The sequence below is a fragment of the Ambystoma mexicanum genome, chromosome 4q (genome assembly GCF_040938575.1).
Source record: "Ambystoma mexicanum isolate Mex_15411 chromosome 4q, UKY_AmexF1_1, whole genome shotgun sequence".
In the NCBI taxonomy this organism is placed as follows: Eukaryota; Metazoa; Chordata; class Amphibia; order Caudata; family Ambystomatidae; genus Ambystoma; species Ambystoma mexicanum.
In genome coordinates this window covers 119877127-119895262 of record NC_090928.1, presented here as the reverse complement: position 1 = coordinate 119895262, position 18136 = coordinate 119877127, and the positions used below count along the sequence as shown (strand labels likewise).

Genomic DNA, 18136 nt, shown 5'->3' with positions numbered 1-18136 from the left:
TTCCCAGTTCTACCTTGTCCTTGCCTGCCTCCTGGGTTAGGGTAGGGGAGTTCCTGTCTGGGTTCCTGGTTTGCTTTCCTCCTGCTAGGATAGTAGGATTTCCTTGTCTGTTCTGTTGGACCTTGCAGACCTTCCTCCTTTGCCTGTCTTGTGCCCTGCCGGTACCTGTGCCTTGCTAACCCCTTGGATGTTCCGGAGTTCAGCTTCCACCATTTTCGGTGTCTTCATTAAGCCTTCTCTGCCAGTGGAAACACTGTTCCGACTCCACGTAAATACGGAGAAGTGCCACCCGTGGCGTTGGGAGTTGGTTCAGTGCTATCCTGTCATATATCGTCAGGAGGGTATTGGGCTAATTTCTCGCGCTACCTATTCATCGGCAAGAGATACTCCGACAGACTGGCAACCTCAACTCCACGGTCTCCAGGAAGAAAAGGTAACCAGCGATCTCGTGAAGACTCGTTTAACAGATTGAGACGCCTTTCCTTCAGTCTCGACATGGACGACATGCAGGAATTACGTGAAGAAATGCGTGCCATGCGTCTTGAAATGACCACCCTCTGCCAGGAAAACGACACCCTTCGACAAGCGATGGGTCGGAGTATGGCTAACCCCTCACAACCAGCTACACCACGTGAGAACTCCATGGTTTACACTACTCCGATAAAGTATGATGGTGACCCGCGTCGAGTGGCAGAGTTCTGTACACACTGTCGGATCCATTTCCAGTTCAGGTCAAGTCATTTTGGTCAAGACAAGGCAAAGATCGGGTATATCCTTGGAAACCTAACCGGCAATGCACTTGCTTGGGCCGCACCTTTGGTCTCTAACAACAGTCCCCTGTTGGGTGATTTCGCTGCTTTCGAGAAAGCCTTTTTGGATGTCTTTAAACCGCCCAATTTGGCAGCCATGGCCCAGAATCAATTAATGGAGATCAAACAAGGACCAGGTGACATAATCCACTACATAAGTCGGTTTCGACAATTAGCAACCGATTCACAATGGCCCGAAATCATTCAGAAAACCTTGTTTCGTCGGGGACTACGAGAAGAGTACAAAGACAAATTGCTGCACATCCCGGAGCCAGAAACGTTGCCTGCATTGGTGGAACAAGTCTTACGCATTGACCACAGGTTAGCTGAACGACGGAGTGAACGTCGCAGATCTGACAGGTATCACCCGGTTCTTCCGGTACTGAACCCCGGACCAGCTGTCTCTACCGATGTGGGCCCAGAACCCATGCAGTTGGGTGCCATCCGAGGCCCGTTGTCCGAGGCTGAAAAGAAAAGAAGACGACAGCAAAACTTGTGCTTGTATTGCGGTGGTTCGGGTCATTTTCTAGGCACCTGTCCGCTACGCCCTCTGAAGAAGCAGGAAAACTAACAGGCCCGTTGTTTGAGGCGAAGGCAGCAGCGGGCCGCCTCTCTGAATCTGACCTTCCTCCTATGAACCCGGTGCCCTTGTTGATCCTGAAAGTCGGTGTTGCCTGGCTAGGGAAGTGTATGAAAACCTGGGCCCTTCTGGATTGTGGAGCATCCGGCAACTACATCGATGCCTCGTTCGCGATTGCCAATGGGATCCGTTTACATTATAAAGAACGACCAACTGTGGTCGAGGTGATTGATGGTTCTGCTTTGTCTTCTGGTCCAGTCTGCCAACATTCCGATCCCTTGTGGCTCTCTGTGGAAGGGCATCTCGAACGGATTGCATTGGATGTCATCAAGTCTCCCTCTTTTCCGGTGGTGCTGGGCTTACCTTGGCTGTTATATCACAATCCTCAGGTCGACTGGACCGCTCGTTCCCTGGTGTTCTCTTCGACGCGTTGTCCTCGGGACTGTGGACTTCACGAAACCTTTCCTGCAATCTTGGAGTCCCTCAATCCTGTTGACGTATCTGCCCGTTTATGTGCCACCCAGTTGGTACCTGAGGAATATGCCGGATACCACAAGGCGTTCTCCAGGCCTGAGGACATACCATTACCGCCCCACCGGCACTTTGACTGTTCCATTGACATCCTGCCCGATGCGGTCATTCCCCACGGCAAGATCTATTCATTGACTCAACTCGAGAAAGGCGTCCTACAGGAGTACATTAAGGATTGCCTCAACAAGGGCTACATAGTGCCGTCCAAGTCCCCCGCAGGATTCCCGTTATTCTTCGTCAAGAAGAAAGAGGGTACTTTGCGCCCTTGTTTCGCCTATCGTCAACTAAATGAGATCACGAGGAAGGACAGGTACCCATTACCACTCATCCGGGACATCATCGAATCCCTGAAATCCGCACAAATCTTCACCAAGCTGGATCTAAGAGGGGCCTATCACCTGGTGCGGATTAGGAAGGGAGATGAGTGGAAGACGGCCTTCAAAACACCTATCGGTCACTACGAGTACAGGGTGATGCCGTTTGGACTCTGCAACGCCCCGGCCGTCTTCCAGCGGTTCATGGACGATGTCTTTTCGGACCTTATTGGAATATCTGTATGGGTATACCTTGATGACATCCTGGTTTTTTCTGACACTCGAACTGCACATGTTGCGCATGTTCAGGAAGTTCTCCGTAGACTAACAGCTAACGGCCTGTATGCCAAGGTAGAAAAATGTCAATTTCATATGGAAAGCATGGAATTTCTGGGCTATGTGATCAGCAGCACGGGAGTGCGGATGGATCCTGTGAAACTGCAAGCTATACGAGAATGGAAACCGCCACATGGCGTGAAGTCACTTCAAAGGTTCTTGGGCTTCGCCAACTTTTATCGACGCTTCATTCCACGCTTTTCTCAACTTGCCAACAGCCTAACCCGCCTGACCAGTACCAAGGTGCCATTTCTCTGGGACACGCAGGCCGAGGAGGCATTTCTGGAAATGAAAAAATCCTTCATGTCGGCTCCTGTTCTTAGACATCCAGATGATGAAAAGCCATTTGTGGTTGAAACAGACGCTTCGGACTACGCAATTGGTGCGGTCTTACTACAGCAAGATTCAGTCACAGGAACAGAGCACCCGGTGGCTTACTACTCACGGAAATTGTCAGCGAGCGAGAGAAGCTATGCGGTGATTGAAAAGGAATTACTGGCTATGAAAGCAGCTTTCGAGGAGTGGCGACATCACTTGCTGGGTGGGAGGTACCCGGTGGTGGTTCGCACAGATCACCGTAATCTACAGTTCCTGCGCTCTTTGCAATGCAGAACCTCCCATCATGCTCGTTGGGCCTTTTTCTTTTCGCAGTTTGATTTCACCGTCACGTACATTCCTTGTTCCCAGAATACGAAGGCTGATGCTCTGTCTCGGTCTCTGGAAAACAACGTTGAAGGTGCCAAGGAACCGGAGCCTCTGATAGCGTCAAAGCATTTTCTATCGATGGTGACTCCCCAGCTCCAACAGTTGATAGAAGCCACACGAACGGATCCCTCAAGATTACAGATACTACAACGCTCTGACATCAGAGAACGTGACGGCTTGTTGTTCTTTAAGGATCGTCTGTACGTTCCCACCTTGGAGCTCCAGAAGATCGTTCTACAGAATTGCCATGATTCCGTCGTTTGTGGTCACCGTGGAGTCCGCACAACACAAGAACTGGTTGCACGGCAGTACTGGTGGCCTGGATGGGCCACGCTGGTAAAGCACTACGTGGATTCCTGCCCTGTATGTGCCCAGATCAAGATTCCTCGCAAAAGGCCCATTGGTCTCCTGAAACCCATGCCTACGCCTCCGTACCCTTGGCATACCATTGCCACGGATTTCATCGTTGACCTGCCCCTGTCTGGTGGTTTCACGTGTATAATGGTGGTGGTGGACTGCTTCACCAAGACTGCTCATTTCTTGCCCTTTTCCAAACTGCCCACTGCCTCCCAGATGGCACGACGTTTTCTACACGAGGTGTATCGTCTTCATGGTCTTCCGGAGAAAATTCTATCGGACCGGGGATCTCAATACATCTCATCTTTTTGGGACCAACTGTGTCGGCATTTGGACATTCAGCGAGCCCTGAGTTCCGGCTATCATCCACAGACCAATGGGCAGACGGAGCGCACCAATCAAACCCTTGAGCAATACCTACGTTGTTATGCCAATGCCACTCAAGACAACTGGTCGGAATGGTTGGACACCGCGGAAGCAGCTTACAACAATGCTGTTCATTCTGCTACCGGACTCAGCCCCTTTTTCTGCTCTTCTGGTCTTCACCCCAGATTGCTGCCAGTTCGTCCTACATCTTCCAGTGCCGTACCATCTGCAGATGCCCTGGTATCCCTGATCCGCAATCAACATCGCCTGGCGGCCGGTACCTTGGCAGTGGCACAAGCACGTATGAAGGAACAGGCTGACAAGAGACGGAGCCCTGAGCCTGTCCTTCATGTTGGGGACAGGGTATGGCTGTCCTCCAAGAATCTACCGGTACGCAATTTACCAGTGAAACTGGCTCCCCGCTTTTTTAGTCCCTTTCGCATTATTGGGCGTGTTTCTTCTGTTGCCTTTCGTTTGTCTCTGCCACGTTCTTGGAGGGTCCATCCTGTCTTTCATGTCTCTCTTTTGAAGCCCTATGTGCCCGATGTTATGGGTCGCGCCTGTTCCCGTCCTGCCCCGGTCTTGGTTCGGGGGGTCCCTGAGTTTGAGGTGCAGGAGATATGTGATTCACGGATTTGGCGGGGTGCTCTGCAACTCCTGGTCAGCTGGAAAGGTTATCCTGCTTGTGACCGCACTTGGGAACCACGCTCCTTCGTGCATGCACCGCGCCTGGTTCGGGACTTCTATCTCCGCTACCCTTGGAAACCCGGTGCTCCGGGGTTATCCGGGAGGGGGTATGGTGTCACACCGCGCGCTCGCTCGTGGGCGCCACTTACCTGTCCTGGGGTCCCGGGTCCACGGCCGCAGCGGTCTCCTCCTTCATGGAGGCTGTACCCGCGGTGGCGTCTTTCCCCACGGTGGCCCTCGGTCCGGATGGGCTCCGTGGGCGCCGCCATCTTGCGAGGATCTGCGCAGTGTCGGAACATGCGTTCCAAGCCTCGCTTTTGATGCCGTGCTTTAAAAGAGCACCGCATAGACAGGGACAACGCGTCTCAACACGGTTGTTACTGTGTATGCGCTGCTGGAGCCCTGGCGTCCGTGCCTCAGCCTCTCCAGTTCCTTTCTCTACCTTATCCTGCCTTGTTCAGCCTCTCCAGTTCCTTACTCTACCTTATCCTGCCCAGTCCAGCCTTTCCTCCTTGTCCTCTCCCTGCTCCTTAGTCCTCCTACCCCTTGCTTCCCAGTTCTACCTTGTCCTTGCCTGCCTCCTGGGTTAGGGTAGGGGAGTTCCTGTCTGGGTTCCTGGTTTGCTTTCCTCCTGCTAGGATAGTAGGATTTCCTTGTCTGTTCTGTTGGACCTTGCAGACCTTCCTCCTATACCTGTCTTGTGCCCTGCCGGTACCTGTGCCTTGCTAACCCCTTGGATGTTCCGGAGTTCAGCTTCCACCATTTTCGGTGTCTTCATTAAGCCTTCTCTGCCAGTGGAAACACTGTTCCGACGCCACGTAAATACGGAGAAGTGCCACCCGTGGCGTTGGGAGTTGGTTCAGTGCTATCCTGTCATATATATCGTCAGGAGGGTATTGGGCTAATTTCTCGCGCTACTCATTCATCGGCAAGAGATACTCCGACAGACTGCCAACCTCAACTCCACGGTCTCCAGGAAGAAAAGGTAACCAGCGATCTCGTGAAGACTCGTTTAACAATCCCTTGGTTAGAGACACATAATCCTCGAATTGATTGGCGAGCTAACAGAATAACCTTCCCGGATTGTACACAAACCTGCTACCCAGAAAACCTGAAGATTAATCTAGCATCTGTAACCTCTGCCTCCATGCAACTACCTCGGGAATACCAAGACTTTCAGGACGTCTTCCAAAAGGAACAGGCCAACACGTTACCTCCTCACAGATCGTACGATTGCCAAATCGATCTGGTGCCCGGTGCACAACCCCCTTGTAGCAGGATTTATGCCCTTATCGAACCTGAGAATCTGCATTTGAGACAATATTTGGATCAATACCTAGCTAATGGTTTTTTTCGCCCGTCAAAGTCCCCGGCATCCTCGGCTTTGTTCTTCGTGCCCAAAAAAGAAGGCGACCTTAGAACTTGTATCGATTACCGCGCATTGAACCAGATAACGGTTAAAATCCGTTATCCTCTGCCTCTGATCCCTGAACTCCTTGACCAGGTGAAGGACGCTTGCATATACACCAAGTTAGATCTCCGGGGGGCTTATCATCTGGTACGAGTTAAAGAAGGCGACGAATGGAAAACTGCCTTCCGTACTAAATACGGATTATTCGAGTACCAGGTGATGCCTTTCGGATTGTGTAACGTGCCGGCTGCCTTCCAATACTTCATGAATGATGTCCTTCGGGAACTCATCGATGTTTGTGTTGTCGTATATATCGATGACATTCTGGTGTACTCCTCTTCGGAATCTGATCACAGAAAACACGTCAGGGCAGTACTTGAAAAACTGCGCCAACACAAACTATTTGCTAAATTGGAGAAATGTGTTTTCCATACCACAGAAGTCGAGTTTCTAGGTTTCATCCTGACACCCAAAGGAGTCCGAATGGACTCAAGAAAAGTGGATCCCATCCTCAAATGGCCATCACCTAGCTCTGTAAAAGGGGTTCAAAGCATGCTCGGCTTTGCCAATTTCTATCGCAGGTTTATCCCGGAATTTTCACGCGTGGTACAACCCATTACTGCACTCCTGAGGAAAAATAAACGTTTTGAATGGTCTGAAGAAGCCGAGCAGGCCTTTCAGGATTTAAAAGCTAAGTTTGCCTCCGCACCTATATTGAAACACCCGCGTCCAGATCTCCCTTATGTCGTCGAGACTGACGCATCCAGCCTAGCCATGGGAGCTGTCCTGTCCCAAAGAGATCCCGAAACCAACCAACTGCATCCCATAGCATTTTGGTCCAGAAAATTCTCGGCACCCGAGGTTAATTATGCAATCACGGACAAAGAACTGTTAGCCATTAAGTCCGCTTTTAAAGCCTGGCGGCATTATCTGCTTGGCGCTCGACATACCATCACAGTGATCACTGATCACCGGAATTTACAGTATTTGAAAACCGCCAAGGCTCAGTCATCACGGCAGCTCCGATGGGCTTTGTTTTTCGCTGAATTTGATTTCGTGATTACCTATCGACCTGGCTGCAAGAATGGCAAAGCAGATGCCTTATCCCGAATTGGAATGGGAGAATCTGATACAAACTCAGAACCAGTACCAATAATTCCCAAACAGAGGATTCTAGGCATGACTTCGTTACAGACGCTTGAAGACATTCAAGCCAGAGTGAAACAACTCCTGGACCCTACAACCTTACAGGAATGGATACAAAAGGGATCAGACTTTACCATAAATAATGGTTTACCTTATTTCAAAAGACGCTTATTCCTGCCACATAAGGAATTACACGAACTAGTTATTTCCGGTTATCATGATACATTAATAGAGGGACACCCCGGTATTGCCAAGACAGAGGAAAAGGTGAAACGACAATTTTGGTGGCCCTCTTGGCGAAAAGATGTTAAATCTTTTGTGATGTCCTGTGGTGTTTGCGCCCAAAATAAAAGTCAAAAGAAAAGACCAGCCGGTCTCCTTCAACCTCTAGACATACCGCCAGCACCCTGGCACACCCTATCAATGGATTTTATTACGGACCTGCCTCCTTGTTCGGGGTACAATACTATTCTGGTAATTGTGGATTTGTTTTCCAAAATGGCCCACTTTGTTCCTTTGAAAGGTTTACCTTCAGCTTCTGTCCTAGCCAAAGAATTCCTCGAAAATATTGTTCGGCTACATGGATTCCCATCTATACTAATCTCTGACCGGGGAAGCCAATTCATTTCCCACTTCTGGCGCAAATGTTGTCAAATGGCGCAGATCGACGTAAGATTATCGACCAGTCACCACCCTCAGACCGATGGTCAGACCGAGAGGACAAATCAGACCCTTGAGCAATACTTATGGTGTATGTTGCAGCAATCTGAAAGCAACTGGAAAGACATTCTTTGGATAGCCGAATACGCATATAATAATTCGGTACACTCTGGAACTGGCCACAGTCCTTTTTATACTTTGTTTGGGCATCACCCTCGAACTTCAAACCTTGACTCACCTCAGAACCTCGGAATGCCTGCAGTAGAACATCTGCATTCTACAATTACCCAAGCCTTCAAAGAGGCAACTACGCATTTACAACAAGCCAAGAGAAAATACAAGGAGAATGCTGATCTACATCGGAGTGAAGCACCTCCGTATCAGATTGGGGATCAAGTGTGGTTAGCTACCAGACATTTACCATTCAAAGGGCCTCGAAATTTTAACCCAAAATATCTGGGACCTTATTCTATTACGGCAATAATTAACCCAGTGGCTGTTAAACTTGATTTACCAGCTAGTATGCGAATTCACCCTGTTTTTCATGTGTCACTTCTGAAACCAGTGGTACCCGGAATCCGACTACTCAAACCTCCAGAACCTATTCTAATAGATGGGGAGCCCGAATTCGAAGTGAAGAACATTTTAGACTCAAAAATGTTTAGGTCAAAACTGTTCTACCTAATTGATTGGAAGGGGTACGGACCTAAGGAGAGGTCGTGGGAACCCAGCGACCATGTGCATGCACCTCGATTAGTCAGGAAATTCCACCGACTCTTCCCAGACAAACCAAAACCCCCGGAGGGAACAACCTTGGGAGGGGCCTTGGGGGGGGGGAGTGATGTCATGATGCCCGCTCCCGGGGAGCCGGTTCAAGCCCTGCGTCCCCGAAAGCGGACATCCAGTCCCCAAGGAAGGACCCAGCAACCCCATATAGAGGCCCTTTGGACAGTGTCCTGGCGCCTATGGCGCCAGGCTCATAAAAAACATCAGTCCTGGCGCCATAGGCGCCAGGCTCATTATGGGAGTGCTTGGGTGCATTTACCTGATGCAGACCATGCTGCAGGATCCCGGCCTCCTTGAGGCCTGAAAGGAACTACTTTACCTGTGGGACTAATTTACCATCCGGGCGTGGTCGGGGAAGGATACATACCTGATTGGAGGAAGGATACATACCTGGAACTTCTTCCAATGCTATTTAAACCCCACCCGAACAGCCACACGTGCTTCGCGTTGTTCTGCATCTAGCAGCTGAACGCTCACCGTGTCTGCTCCTGCATCCTGACTTCTGCCACGCCTGCCAGCATCCTGGATCACCTGCAAAGGAAGAGAAGAAGAGAACAGAAGAAGGAAAAGTCCTTACCTGCTAAATCCGCATCCCAGAGACATCTCGCCGACAATCCTGAAAAGGAAGACTTTTATTTAAAAGCTCATCGCGTCGATCGCTGCAGTGCCGCATTCCACTCACCTTTACAGGGCGCCTCCATATTCAGCAGCGATCATCCGGATTCGCAGTCACACCCCAGTGCCTAGGGAGAAAAAGACCAGAACAAAAGGTGAGAGAGAGAAGGGAATAAGGAAAGCTAAATCTCCATGTTAAGACTTACCTGTTGATTCATTCCCTCTTCATTTCGGGTCCGCGCTGCATCCTGGCATTTCCGGACCCCGGCCCCTAAGGGGAAAAAGAGACATCAGCGTTAATGAGCGAATGAAAAGACATTACCAAAAAATGCTCATTAAAGACTTACCTGATTTCTACAAGGATTTCACCTCTCATCTCGGGTCGGTGCCTGTTCCCTGGCATTCCGTACCCCGGCCCCTATGGGGAAAAAGACACTAGCATTAGTACATTAATGCATGGACACAGGGGGAACCTCTTATTACAAAACTTACCTGGAAGCCAGGCAAGTTTGGTTCTCACCAATCCGAAAATCCAGTGAAGTAACTGGATACCAACGCGCCCCTGCATCAGACGCAGGATGGAGAGCTCGTCCTTCCAGACCCTATGTGAGACGCTACGAGGAATCACAGAAGGGTTTCGAGGAGGGTGAGAGGGGAAAGTGGGAGGCTGATTGCATTACCCCGCAGACAGTTAACCCCCTATTTTCGCCTACAGAAGGATACTTCTGCGAGCCAGACAAGCCAAATTTGGGGGCCCGGTCCAGTCCGTCTTCCGAACCCTGCGCATCACCTTAGAAGAGGTCACAGCAGCGCGAACCAGGCCAGCGCCTCCGTGGGAGTCAGGTGAGCGTTACACCGGCCCCTGTCATTACGCCGCAGCCACCGGCACCCAGAACTCCTCCAGCTGCACCAGACCAGCCGGACAACTTGGTGGATGTGGATGAGGAGGAGGATCCAGACACACCTTCGTTGGCCAAGGCCTTCCATGAGCGGCTCACCAGATTGGCCGAATACTTGGGGCTTCCTCAGCCGGAGGTGGAACAACTGGAGGCGGGGGTCCTAGCAGAGATCCTCAGTATACGCCCCACGGCTAGAATGGGGATCCCGTTGAAAAAATATGTGGTGTCACTAGCCAAAAACAGATGGCTTAAACCCCATTCAGCGCAGCTTACCAGGCGCTCGACACCAATTTTAGGCATTTGGAGGGGATCCACTCTTGCTGTCGGCACCTCCTCAGCCATACTCCTCTGTGATCGCTGCAGCTTCGCTCAACTCCATGCCACAATCGTCTTCGACTTCATCAGCCACTGCACTCCTGGGTAAGGAGGAGAAGATCCTAGAAGCATACTGGAAGAAAATGTATTCCAACGCTTTCCTTCATCTTCGTCAGTCTAATATGGATGCTATGCTCGTCACTGTCAACCAGAGGCTTTGGCGGGAAATTGCGGACTTCCTTCCAAAACATCTGGTACAGAGCCAGGCACGCTTCAAGGCGGGACTGGCGGAGGCCAAGATTGTAGTACAAGACATTATGGAGTCCACAGTGGCGCACATTGACAGCTCAGGCCATGCTATTTGCATCACTACGGACATGAGGACGGTCTGGCTACGGGCATGTGGCCTACTGCATACCCTTCATTGTCACAGGGCAGATGCACCCTGCAGACAGTAAGGCAGAGTGTTTCCAGGTCTCAGCCCATGCCCGCATCTCCAAGCGCTGCACCGGCCTGTGAAGACAGGTTTTTTGAAAAGTTTCTGACCCTCATGAGGTCTCCACAAATGGCCATCATCCTCCTGGATGTGAACAGGGACATGCTCCCTCCAGTTCTGCCACTGGCACCGACGGCCACTCCGCCCTTGGTTCCAGCGACTCCGCCCATGGTGCAGCCTCAGCTGCCCCAGCCAGTTCCCACCACGTCGGCTCCCATGCCTCCAGCGGACTTGGCTGCCCCGCAGATGCCGCAACAGCCGCTGGCCCCTGTCAGTACGCCGCAGCCACCGGCACCCAGCACTCCTCCAGCTGCACCAGACCAGCAGGACAACTTGGTGGATGTGGATGAGGAGGAGGATCCAGACACACCTTCGTTGACCAAGGCATTCCATGAGCGGCTCGCCAGATTGGCCGAATACTTGGGGCTTCCTCAGCCGGAGGTGGAACAACTGGAGGGGGGGGGGTCCTAGCAGAGATCCTCACTCTACGCCCCACGGCTAGAACGGGGATCCCGATGCAAAAAGACGTGGTGTCACTAGCCAAAAACGGATGGATTAAACCCCATTCGGCGCAGTTTACCAGGCGCCCGACACCAAGTTTAGGCAGATGGATGGGATCCACTCTTGCTGTTGGCACATCCTCAACCATACTCCTCTGTGATCGCTGCAGCTTCGCTCAACTCCAAGCCACAATCGTCTTCGGCTTCATCAGCCACTGCACTCCTGAGTAAGGAGGAGAAGATCCTAGAAGCATACTGGAAGAAAATTTATTCCAACGCTTTCCTTCATCTTCGTCAGTCCAAAATGGATGCTATGCTCGTCACTGTCAACCAGAGGCTTTGGCGGGAAATTGCGGACTTCCTTCCAAAACTTCTGGTATAGAGCCAGGCACGCTTCAAGGCGGGGCTGGCGGAGGCCAAGATTGAAGTACAAGACATTATGGAGTCCACAGTGGCGCACATTGACAGCTCAGGCCATGCTATTTGCATCACTACGGACATGAGGACGGTCTGGCTACGGGCGACCAAGTTCAACCCGGACGTCCTGGAGCGCATCCTGGACTTTCCTTTTGAGGGTGGTGACCTGTTCCATTCCACTATGGACGAGGAACTGGATAAGAAAAAGTACAGTTCACAGACTGCCAAATCCTTATCCATCCTCACTAAGGCCACTCCTAAAGCATACAGCCAGATGCACCAACGGTCAGTACTTCAGTGGTTTCCGGGGCTTTCAGGAACAGCGAACCAGGCAAACTGACATGTCTGTGAGACAGCACCGGCGCAAACAACACAAGGCTGCGCACAAGGGCTTTTTTCAGTCCCCCTCCTCAGCCTCAGATGGAAAAAAGGCATGACATGCCCATCCGGATCTACAAGTCTCTGGCGGGGGCAGGCTTGCCCTTCACTCCCAATGCTGACGCACAATGTTCGCGGATCTCTGGATCCTCTCAGTAGTGTCCACGGGCTACCACCTACCTATCCCTCCCTCCTTCCCCTCTCCCCTCTGCTCCCACAGATTGGGACAGCAACTTAGTTGGTGGAAATTCCATTGCTCTTAGAGAGTCAGGCAGTGGAAGAAGCCCCAGCCTCCCAGCAGGGTCTGGGCTTCTATTCACGGATTTTCCCCATACACAAGAAGAACCAGGTGGGCCTGAGAGTTGTGTTGGATTTTCCCATCGTGAACCTTTCCCTTCCTCTTCAAAAGTTAAGGATGGTTACCCCAGCGCTTATAGCAGAGACACTGTGCATGGGAGACTGGATGTGCTACCTGGATCAGAAGAATGCGTACCTACACATCCGATCTGGCAGCCCCATCAGTGCTTTCTGAGGTTCAGGATCATGGGCTTTCCTTTCCAATGCAAGGTTCTATCCTTTGGCCTCAATTCAGCACCCAGAGTATTTACAAGACCGATGAACGAGGTGGAAGCCCTTCTCAGGGCCCAAGGTGACCACATCTATCCATACCTAGACGACTGGCTCGTCGGAGCAGGATATCCAGAGGCAGTCCACCCTCATGAATACTCTGCATGAGTTGGGATTTTCCATCAATCTCAAAAAGTCACAGCTGGAGCCCACGCAGAATCTAACGTTCCTGGGCCTCATCTGGGATACAAGCTCTGAGACAGTTTTTCCCTCGGAGGACAAGATCACAGCCATCAAAAGGGCCATGGGGCATTTTCTCAGCAGAGCACTGACCTCGGCATGGTGGTACCAACACATCCACGGCATCATGTCTCCTGGCAGTGCCATACACAAGGCTCAAAATGAGGCGCTTACAGCTGCACTTCGCAGCCTCCTGCAGTCAGGAGAAGGGTTTCCAGGCGGAGCTGGTCAGCATCCCTCTGCATCTCCGCCAAGACCTACTCTGGTGGAACACGGACTACAACTTGCGGATAGGCAGGCCCTTCCGGCAACCAGCACCCCAAGTTACCATCATCAGACTCATCCCTAGAGGGCTGGGGAGCTACCTTGGACAGCCACAGTGTCCATGGGGTTTGTTCCGCCAAGAGCAGGAGGCCCACATCAACTGGCTCGAGTTAATGGCCATCTGGCTCACGCTCAAAGCCTTCCTCCTGATGATCAGTGGCAAGATGATCCTCATTCAAACAGACAGCTCCACCAGCATGTATTACATCAACAAGCTGGGTGGCACCAGGTTGCCTCCCCTCTGCACTCTAGCAGTCAGCATCTGGGAGTGGGCTCTGGTAAACAACATGCACCTGGCAGCAATCCACCTCCCGGGGGAGTCCAACCTGGAGGCGGACAGGCTCAACAGGCTGGGTGTGGACAATTACGAATGGCAATTGAATGAACAGGTCCTTCAGGGGATCTTCTCTTGCCACCTGGTCCAACAGAAGGTGCCCCCAGTTTGCGTCCTGGCAGGGACAGGGCAGGGGCTCTCTGGTTGATGCCTTACAGATACAGTGGAACAACATGTACACATATGCCTTCCCTCCCACTCCCCTGGTACACAGGGTGATCTGCATGATAAGGGAGTCCCGGCACATCCATATCATCCTGATAGCTCCTTGGTGGCCGGCAAGGCCATGGTTCTCGGAGCCGCTCAGCCTTTTGGATCAGCCCCCGGTGCACCTTCCGCTGGGCCCAGCTCACCTACTATCTCAGCAGAAGGCACGGTCATCCACCCCAACCCCAGAAGTTATCCCTTCCAGCGTGGTTCCAGAACAGGTCACACTAAAGCATCTGCGTCTGTCACAGGCTAACCTGGACATCATACAGGGCGCTAGGAGCGATGCTACTAGGAGCCAGTACAAAAGCAAGCGGACTAGGTTTTGTCAAAGGAGGTCGATCCGCTGACCTGCACGTTGGACGACGTGCTATCCTTTACCGCACACCTCAAACCCTCAGGGGTGCAAGTAGAAACATGCTTCGCCTATCTGGCGGCCATCGGAGCCTACAGGAACTCGGAAGAGGAGTTCTTCTCATCCACCAATCCGATGGTTAAAAGACATCTGGCGCGCCTCACCACGCTCTATTCGCATATCAAGAAGCCACACCCAGTGTGGGACCTCAATGTAGTCTTGGGCACCTTGGCGCATAAACCATTTGAGCCAATGGCATCCGTGGACATCAGGCTAGTCACCATTAAGACAACACTCTTGGTGGGTCTTACGTCTGCATGTAGGGTTAGGGAAATCCAGGCACTGGTGGCTTCATAGCCTTACATACTTTTTATAAGGACAAGGTGGTGCTTAGAACTCACCCTGCGTTCTTTCCTAAGGTAGTCTCCTCGTTTCACCTGAATGAGGAGATAGTGCTACCTACTTTCTTCGCTGACCCTTAGGACGAAGCTCAGAGGGTACTGCACTGTCTAGATGTTAGGTGCGCTCCAAAATTCTACGTAGACAGAACCAAGAGCTTCTGCAAATCAGATGCTCTCTTTGTCAACTTTGGTGGGTCAAAGCCAGGCTACCTGGCCTCCAAGTTCTCCATAGCAAGATGGATGGTTACGGCCATCAAGGAGGCTTATGAGGGGCAGCACAAACCACTCCCGGCAAATATGCATACCCATGCTATCAGAGCCAAGGCCACGGTTGTTGCTTTCCAGAAGCACGTTCCGTGGCAGGTCATCAGCAAGGTGGCTACATGGGCTACACCTTCGGCCTTCTGCAAGCACTACTGCTTGGATGCTAGCTCCAGGTCCGACGTGGCATTTGGGTAGGAAGTATTAAGGAACTTGTTTTCTTAGGAGGGTCACCTTTCCTCCCTGGGGCTACATTCAGTTGTAATCGCCCATACAGTATGGAGGAAAGGGGACAGGACGTAGGAGTAATTGTAAGTTAATCACCATAGAGACATACATCTGAATTTAGGGGGGAAGAAGATTTATTCTGGTGAAAAAGGTTCCGTCTCCCATCCCTAGCGAGGGAGGCCCATACAGTATGGAGGAAAGGGGACTATGGACTAGGTGTATGTTAGTCACTACAGTAATTATAATATATTCATTGCACAATGTAGCTTAGGAAAACGGCATTTCCATTTTCTCACAGAACACGTTCTTGAAAATTGTTGGACAGTTCTGTTGAATAACTCATTATAATAAGATCTCTGTAAATGTGAATTTGGAAATTTCACCACCTTCTTAAAAATCTGACGCCATGAAAGGAGAAAACGCTTAGTCGTGAATGGCAGTGGTATGAAGCAGATGCTAATTTACTGCAACTATCATGAGCATGTTCTAATCTGAAGTTTGAAAATGAATATTTTTTAAATCTAATGTTATTCTAATGGGCCACAGACTTCAAGTTTAGGTCCAGCTGACTGAAACTATTGATATATGAATGACACCCACTAATGAGGATTGGTTATCAAGGAAACAATGGTGCTTCAAATAAGCCTGTGTGAGTGGGTTCATCCCTTTATAACCAGCTATACACAGGGACACAAACTATACAAGGGACACAGACTACAGGCAGCAGCCGGAGGTCAAGTCTCTGAACAAACTAATGGGTGCAGAGTTTGGAGGACCCCTCTGATTCAGCTAGACTGCCTGGGTAAGACTAAGCAAGTAATTAAATGCATGATCCATGTGAGTAGTTCTGTCTGTGGACCTAAAACCAGGCATTTGTTTACTGTTTCAATATTTTGAGGGCTGAAATAACCAGTTTACCCAATTATTTCAAAATACATTTTTCTTTTCCTTGGTTTCACCATTAAGAGACACCTTAATGTATTTTTGTAAGGTACGCCTTTCAACCATTTCTATGCAGGTGAAACACTGAATTTATTGTGATAAGAATTTTGGCATGGTGCATAAAATCAGCCTGTGCTGCCCCTTACATTACTTTGACGAAAATAGGTGGACATTCCACAGATGCCTATGGGAGGGAATGTAGCAAAAACAACTCTTTTTCTAACACCTTCCAACAGTTCCAAGGAGGTAATTTTCCTTCCCCCGGCACACCTGCTGCCAAAAATAAGTAAACTCCAGGAGTCAGTGCGTCAGGTGAAAGACAGGAGGAACACTGCAGTCTCTCTCCCAATCTGTAGGAAAAAACAAGAAACCAGGATAACCCAGAATTTGAGGCATCACCCTTACAAAACTTCCACCCCTTCTTCCCCAAGTAATGTATGTCTACCTTGGAGGGCTCAGTAGAATGTGGTAATCCTAAGTGATGTACTCCTGACAGTTTAGCCTGAGTCCATAAGCAAGTGGTGACCGTCTGGCCATAAGTGGCAAAATGAGAAAGAATGAATAAAGGCTCATAAGGAGGAGCTGTTTGCTGACATGAGGACTTCAACTAAGAGGACAAGAAAGAAAATCTACACAGTAGAGTACAGTGTGGGTTGAGGGCTAGAGAATGAGAGGAAGAAAACATGGAATCCAAGGAACCCATATCAAGAGCAGAAAGGGGATGGGAGGAGAGGAACCGAAATGTAACTAAGAACAAGAGCGGGCAGAGAGAGCACAGATGGAAATCCAATACACCAATATTAACTGCTAGGCCAATCGATTCTATATGCAAACCGTAGGTCATTAAGCCAGCAGATCCAAAACAATACCAAAAGATAGGTCCAAGAGACAGGTTAAGCAACAAGATGAGGTTAGCAGCCAAGAGATTTCCTTAATCCAAATCAAAAAGCTGGAGGCAAGGAACAACCCCTTAGCATAATGTGAGTTTTGGGATTGCGCAAAGGCACAGTAATAGTACTTGTTGCACAGTTTTTTAGGCAACATTTTGGTACTATCCTGGAGGCAAGTAGGGTCAGCAAAATAGAAGCACCAAAGGAAACTATGAAGTGACATACTTCGGAATTAAATTGCATTAAGACGCAATGCCTCTCAGTCTCAAGGGCATTTCAGTGGTGAGCCAAGGGTAGCGCGCATTCACACAGGGGATGCTTCATGTGGAAGCCTCATTCTGTGCCATTCTTGCAAGCCCAAATCCTTACTGGAGTTTATAGTATGAATGGACTCCTCTGATCCCCATGTCACCATGGAAAGCACCAGTTACACGCAACCCTGACGGCAGCATCCCTTGATAGCTGTGGAGAACTCCACAGCCTCTGATATGTAACACTTGATTAACAATTATCGGGACACTGTGCTCTGGACTTTTCTTTATTGAATATGGATTCTCAGAAGGAAGTGCATCTCCATCCCTTGAATGATTTTTCTGCAGAACTTGGGACCTGCAAATCATTATTTGAGAAATTTGGTTCAGGCAATAAGTGCATTGGAAACTTTTTCTAATGATCCTGACCTGATGAATCCAACTTTTAATTTCCACAGCTTACAAGTGTCTGATAGCAGCATGCACAATTTTCACACACCACTAGCCAGTGGTAATTGACTCTTGTTGAGTAAGAACTAGTGTGCTGTGTGCATGTGTAGAATTGTAGTGGCACATGATTTTTTTTTATGGCCGGCTAGTAGCATGTAACTTCAAATTTGAACCCCTGAGGATAGCAAATGTCCTCTTTCTATTCAGGGGTGTTCAAGTAGGAAGATTGTGATTGTATTTATTAGTGCAATATATACAGGACGAAAGGATTAATAGAATGGATATACAACACATTACCATACTTAAAGAGGTCATAGTGGAAATGGTGTGTTGTTTTAATACTATTCGTTGAGAGGTCACTATCTCTGTGCTATTTCT

The 18136-nt window shown here is 50.0% G+C and overlaps 1 protein-coding gene across 2 annotated transcripts in view; it reads left to right on the top strand.

Moving 5' to 3' along the window:
• The window catches only part of LOC138467528 (zinc finger protein 777-like), a 453964-nt gene that overhangs the window by 173562 nt on the left and 262266 nt on the right, over positions 1-18136 (top strand). The gene's annotated exons all lie outside the window — the stretch shown is intronic.